Source organism: Mastomys coucha, unplaced genomic scaffold (genome assembly GCF_008632895.1).
Source record: "Mastomys coucha isolate ucsf_1 unplaced genomic scaffold, UCSF_Mcou_1 pScaffold2, whole genome shotgun sequence".
Taxonomy (NCBI): Eukaryota; Metazoa; Chordata; class Mammalia; order Rodentia; family Muridae; genus Mastomys; species Mastomys coucha.
The window spans coordinates 87,196-93,936 of record NW_022196902.1 but is presented as its reverse complement, the minus strand read 5'-3'; the positions used below and the strand labels follow the sequence as shown (position 1 = coordinate 93,936).

The 6,741-nt window shown below is 45.2% G+C and overlaps 1 pseudogene; it reads right to left on the bottom strand.

The window, feature by feature from the left end:
• Window positions 1–2,423: 2,423 nt before the first annotated feature.
• LOC116097909 lies at window positions 2,424–6,735 on the bottom strand (annotated as a pseudogene).
• Window positions 6,736–6,741: the final 6 nt, after the last annotated feature.

The window sequence follows — 6,741 nt, the reverse complement described above, 5'->3', positions numbered from 1 at the left end:
TTATGAACAGACCCTGTAGGTTACCCTATCCCAAAAGCTAAGAATTTTATCAGTTAGCATCTGAGGCCCAGAGTCATGATTTCCCAGCCTTGCTATAACCCATTTGCTTGGTATACTCACCGTTGTATTTGAAAAATTATTGATGTATGACTTTCCTTGTTTCTTTACTATGAAAAGTTTGTAAAAGTGCTGCCACATAAAAATATGGGGGAGCTAAGAAGGCTACAGACGCCTCGCCTGGTGGTGGTGGCACACGCCTTTAATCCCAGCACTTGGGAGGCAGAGGCAGGTGGATTTCTGAGTTCGAGGGCAGCATGGTGTACAGAGTAAGTTCCAGGACAGCCAGGGCTACACAGAGAAACCCTGTCTCGAAAAAGAAAAAAAAAAAGAAGGCTACAGACAACAGCTGATGGAAACAGATTCAGAGTCCCAGGGGCGAAAACATGAGCTGGAGCTCAGGGAGTCTTTTGGAAGAATGGGAGATAGAACTGAGCAAGGTTGAGGGGTCAAGGATACCACAAGAAGACCTACAGAGACGACTAACCAGGGCCCATAGGGGCTCACGAAGACTGAAGCACCACAGAGCATGTAAGGGCTGGACCTAGGCCCCCTACGTATAATGTAGTAGACGAGCAGCTTGGTTTTTTATGTGAGTCCCCTGATGATGGGAGCAGAAGCTGTTTCCCACCCTATTGGATCCCATTGGATCCCATTCACCAAACTCTCTACTTGGTTAGGCCTCAGTGTGAGATGATGTGCCTAGGCCTACTGCAACTACAAGTTCTTGTGGTATGAAGGGTTAATGAAGTAAGAGATTTGCAAGGGTGGGTTGGGAGGTGAGAATGGACAGTTGGGGGCATGATAGGGATGTAAAGTGAGCAAGTTATACACACACACACACACACACACAAATATAAGTGGTTAAGATAAATCTGTAGAAAATCTGGTAGCCTGACCAGGGTCTTTCATATTTGCCCCAAGAATAAGATGATCTTTTACCCATTTGAGGGAAGATTGATCCTTTTTACACGTGTAGTCAACTATCAGCTCTATAAAAGGAAATGTGACAACCATCTACTAAGATTAGTTTTTTTATCAGCTCACTGGCCAATGGACAGAGTTAGTCCCTTCCAAGATGCAATACTGAGCCTGAATTCAAGTGAATTCTGAAAGGGAATGGGATCCTTTTATAGTAGTAAAGAAAAACGATCTGACCTTGTTTCCTAGCGCAACCTAGTTCTAGTGTCAGAGACCACATGGTGGAAGGAGAGGATGGATTTCTACAGGTTGTCCTCTGACTTCACACACACCAATGTGGGCACACATGCATGCACATGTGAGGACATACCTCTCCCCCCCCCTCTCTCACACACACACACAGACACACACACACACACTTACAAATAAATAAGTTTTTCTTTAAAGGGAAGGAGCTATAGGAAAGATTGCAACCCAAGCCTAGAAACTGCTGCAATATGGGGGTATGTAAACATAGGAAGAGCTGTAAATCACCTCAAAAACCATCTTAATCACTATTGTATTGCTGTGAACAGACACCACAACCATGCCAACACTTGTATTGTCTAAACAAGTTGTTTGAAAATGAAACTGTTACAGTTCCCCATTACTTGTGTGGTTCAGACAGTTCTACTCCCTGATGGCTAAGCATTCAAATATATGAGCCTATGAGAACCATTCATATTCAAGCTACCACAATGGGAGATTGTGGGTGTCTAAGAACCAGTATGCGTCAAAGATTGGCATTTGTGGGGAGGACCAATTCCTGGACAGAGGGATATGAATAGGGAGCCATTGAGTAAGGCCTCGGATACTGTTTGACCACTATATGTTCATCTTTGTATATAAATGGAAATAGGGATTTGGATGTTAATCTAAGAATAGTCTACAAAATCTTCCAAAGAGGGAAGATCCCTAAAATTTCTCAAAACTAAGTTTTCCTATAGGAAATCAAGGGACTAGGAGAAGCAAACTTGTAGATTGTATCATTGAACTACAAAAGGTGAGAGTTGTGTCAACTAAGGAATGTCTTTGGGTAAGAAAGCAGAGGCAAAGAAAGCCAATGCAAACAAGAGCTATTGGGGAAGATGGCTCAGTTGATAAAATCACTTGCTCCTCAGCATGATTTTATGTTTGTTTCATGTCAGCTTGACACTAACATCATCTAACAGGAGGGAACCTCAACTGAGAAAACTCCTCCAGATGATCACAATCCTGGGCTGTGGACAAGTCTGGATGGCACTTTCTTAATTAGTGGTGGATGGGGGAAGGCACAGCCATTGTGGTTGGTGTTTCCCGTGAGCTTGTGATCTTTGTTGTTGTTGTTGTTGTTATATAAAACACATCTTTATAAAAGTACAGAATCTCTTTTAAAAGTTTAAATTATACCCACTGGAATAGCCAGGTTCTCTGCTAGTACTGAAGGGTTTATTGCTCTAAATTATTGCTTAGCCCTATGGAGCCATGAGAAAGCTATAGCAAAAAATAAAGTTCTGTTTCATAAGGAAATCTGCCTTAAAATCTCAGCTGTCATCCGGTCTGTCTGGCTGAAGGTTTTCAGCAGAGGACTCTTCCATAGGACTATGTCACCTGGTGCTACCCATGGCTTGCTTTGTCTGGATCCAAAGTGGAGTCTTGATGCAAACTTCCTACTTGTGCCAAGAAGCTGTTATTTTGTTGTCCCCAATCACAGTAGTCCAGAACAAAACTTTAAACAAACAAAAGCAGTGGCTTGACACAATTGCATATATGTGGCATGTGGAATTTAGCAATAGACCCGAGTCTTTCAGGCTAGTATCTTGCCCATTTTCTACGAAACAGCTATGTACAATGCCTGCAGCCTGAATTCAAGTCTACTGATCCCTGCAGAGCTTAGAAGTTTGGAACTACAGAACCCAAAGCTAGCCACTGTGGAGAACGTAGGTTTAGCAGAAAAATGTGTCTGAATCCTAAGGTGGGAGATTATCATGTGTTTTGGATAGATAACGTCTGTCTCAAGTTCTTTGTCTGTGGAACAAGAAAGGCATTAGCAATTTTCTTGTTGGGCTGTTGTCAGGGTTGAGGGAACACCTATAAAGGTTCTCAAGAGCAATATCTAAGATATCACTAGAAATAAAAACACTTTTATTTTCCTCCACCATAGGAAGGGGTCTTTTTTTGCTCTGTACAGGGTGAGTACTCCACTCTTGGTAATTTCTGACAAGTACTGCTTAGGGACACTCCAGCGGGGTTACAGGGTGAAAGCATGGTGCAGCTAGATTAGGTAAGAGAAAAGCTTTAGGAAGAGATGGAGCGCAAAGTCTTGGGAGGATAGCTCTTTTTTTTTTTTCTTTTTTTCAAGACAGGGTTTCTCTGTGTAGTCCTGGCTGTCCTGGAACTCACTCTGTAGACCAGGCTGGCCTCGAATTCAGAAATCTGCTTGCCTCTGCCTCCCAAGTGCTGGGATGAAAGGCGTGCGCCACCACTGCCCGGCCCTGGGAGGATAGCTCTTAACCCTGAGAAGTCTTTGTATGTCACCTTGCTTCCAGAGTCTGTACTTGACACCTGTGGCCCTGGCTTTCCCCTACTTGCTACCTTGTCTTCTTTATCTGATCAGGGGTCTCCCCTCCCTCCTCACTGAGACAGCAATGTGTTCTGTCTCAGTTCTGTATTCCAAACCAAAGTCTTTTCAGAGCACTTCCCCCATTTCCAAGGACTTTCCCTGCTACATAGAGCAAAAAGCAAGCACAACTTTCTGAGACCTGGGTAGATCCAGGTGCATAAGGGGAGGAGGGACCTAGGGCTACAAGGTGCTCTCCTTCCTCCCCTGCCTAGCCGTTATCCAGACTCTGGATCTAGCTGAAGGCACCAGGCATAGCTGGTTTCCTGTCTTGAGCATTCACACACTGTTGTGAATGCTACCATGTGTAAGTGCCCACCCCCAAAAGACAGAGTCCAGTCGGCAAGTGAATTTTCAAAAAAGGAGGCAGTTCCCATGTGCTCTGGCATTGAGGGCCAGCCACACTGCTTACCCAGCAAAGGGACTGCTACAGAGCTTCAACCATGACAACTTAATTAGACTGATCTCATAGAACTGTAGCAAACAATGAATGAGATGATACTTGTGAATATCTTAGTAAATAACTTAGTAAATAACTAAGTAAATAACTCATTAAGAATGACAAATTTCAAATTTTGGCTCTTATAATATATTCACTCTACTGAGTTCATATATTCTCTGGCTTTAGAAGAGGATCCAAGATGCCTGCTTGGATGTCCTAGATCACTGTACACTGAGTGATTCGAGCAGCAAATGCTCTCTCTGGGTAGGCTCAGAGAGATCCTTCCCTGAAGCACCTGGGGGGTGGGCAGGCAATGTTCCAGGCAAGATCATCATCACTGTCATATTTTCGGGGGTTGTCAAAGAAGTAAGATCTGGGACTGAATCCATGTCTGGGGACCATCCCAGGATTGGTAAGATCCTTCGTGGGATTTCTGACTCAGAAGAAATAAACCACCAAGATGGTGGGTAAGAGCTCCCACATGAAAAGCAACACTCCAAACACTGTGTAGCCGGCATCACCCAGTTGACTCTTCATATCTGCCTGGCCTGATACATTGTACCAGTCATAATCAAAGGAATGGACCTTCCTGATCTGAGAAAATGGCAAGATGAACAGGTTGTAGCAGGCCCCAGAGGTGTAGAGCAAGATGAAGGTGACACCAGTGGCAGTTACCTGACACACTGATGAGCCCTTTGACTCCAAGTAGATGTTGGCCAGGGACATCTTGGAGATTTTGCAGAGGCAGATGGAGAAAGAGATGGCACACAGCACAAAGAGTGTGTCATTGATAGCCACTCTCACAAGGAAGATAGTCTTCCTGTCCCAACCTCCTGACTTCACCAGGACAGCGCAGGTCAGATTCACCAACAGGAAAACAAGGCTGATGAAAAGTGGAGCCAGGTAGAGGGTTAACGGGTATTTGAGTAATTCTGGAGAATATTTTGACTTGGCCTTGAAAGTCACCTACGTGAATTACAAGTTCATAAGCGTGAGGGTGAAGAACTGTAGACACATGGGGAAGCAGTAGAGCAGCCGGAAGACAAAGGGGCTGAACGAGCTGTCTGCCAAGAAGTCTAGGAAGTAAAAGGAGAAGAGCACAGTATGCAGCTCAGCGAGGCCCAGAAGAGGCAAAGGAACAGGAAGGCGCTCTGGTAGCTGAGCTGCTTGTGATGGTAGCGCAGCACCGGCCAGAGCTGCTCATAGATGAACACAAAGAGGAGCGCTTAGAAGGCGGGGTAGAGGGCGGTGAGGCCGAGCATGACTTAGGGAGACACCGCGGGGCTCAGCACTGGAAGCAATGAGTCATTGCTCACCGGCTCCCACGGAGGTGCCTTCATCAGACTGGGGCAGCTCGAGCTTCATCTGGGCTCTCAGTCTTTCGCTCTCAGGTACCCATGCATCACTTCTCGCAGCCTCTCCAGAGCCTAGCCTGGAAAACCGAGCTTGTGGTCTTGAGCTTTGTAAGAAAACAGCCTGACCAAAGTGTGAGGTGCAATCCAATACAGTAGCACTCCTCCATGCTGTTTTTAAGCTCGTGCCTCCATCTTCCTGCCCCGTTTGAGTTTCTGTCTGGCTTCCCTTAGTAGCCTGTGCCTGGGGATGCATAAGCCACATAGCCCTGTTCTTTCCCAAGTTGTTTTGGCCATAGTGTTCCATCACAGCAATAGAAACACTAAAACACATGACATAGCCCAGAACCCAGTAGATGGACTGGACACTCAGGACAGGAGACAGATCTACAAGAGGATCCCAAGAGCGGAGCACGGAGAGTCTAAGGATGCAGCACCTTAACATGGACAGATGACTCCGCAGTGGCAGGCTTTGTAGCTTGGCTGCAAATGGACTTGAGAGAACTTGATAGGTTCCAATTCAGACGGTTTCTAGTGACCTTTTGTCCTGTGGGAGGAGAAGATAGACCCAGTCTCCCACATTAGTGTGAGGAGGTCACTGAAAAGGATTGGCTATCCTGGAGCTCCACACACCCTTGATTATCCGTGTGATAAAGCACTGAGACAGATAATGAGTCTCTGGGTCCAGTAAGATCCATGACACAGGAGGACTGCAAACACTGAGGGTCAAAAAGTTTATCTGGGGAAGAATGGGCACAACTAGGTCCTGAGTGTGTGCTTAATAAGATTTCTTAAAGGAAGTGAGACTTGTGTGCAAGATATGGCTCAGTGGGTAAGAGCAATGGCTGATGTTCTAGAGGATGGGTATTCAAATCCCAGAACCCACATGGTAGCCCTCAACTCTGTAAATCGACTTCTGATGTGTAATTAAATCCTCCAGCAACACTGCATGTACATCGTGCACAGACATTAATGCAAGCAAGAGCAAATGGAAATGAATGAGTAAATAAATGTTTGTAAAAATTATTAGATTAATACAAAAGAGGACATGGAAGGTGGCAGGCACTCTTTGGGAGGGGGAAGGAAGATAACACAGCAGGTGGGAAGAGGGTAAAGAAGAATAGCAAGATAAAGTTGATCCCGAGGGAAAAACAGAAAACAGCAATCTCTTTAAGGAAGGGAGGGGGAGGCAAATACAGGAAAAGGAGGGAGGGAGGGAAAATAACAGTATGGGTGGTGAGGCAGCCACAAGAAGCCACACTATTAACTATGTATGAAAATGAACAAGCAAGCCAACAATCATAACACATGTAGTTCAACATATAAATATG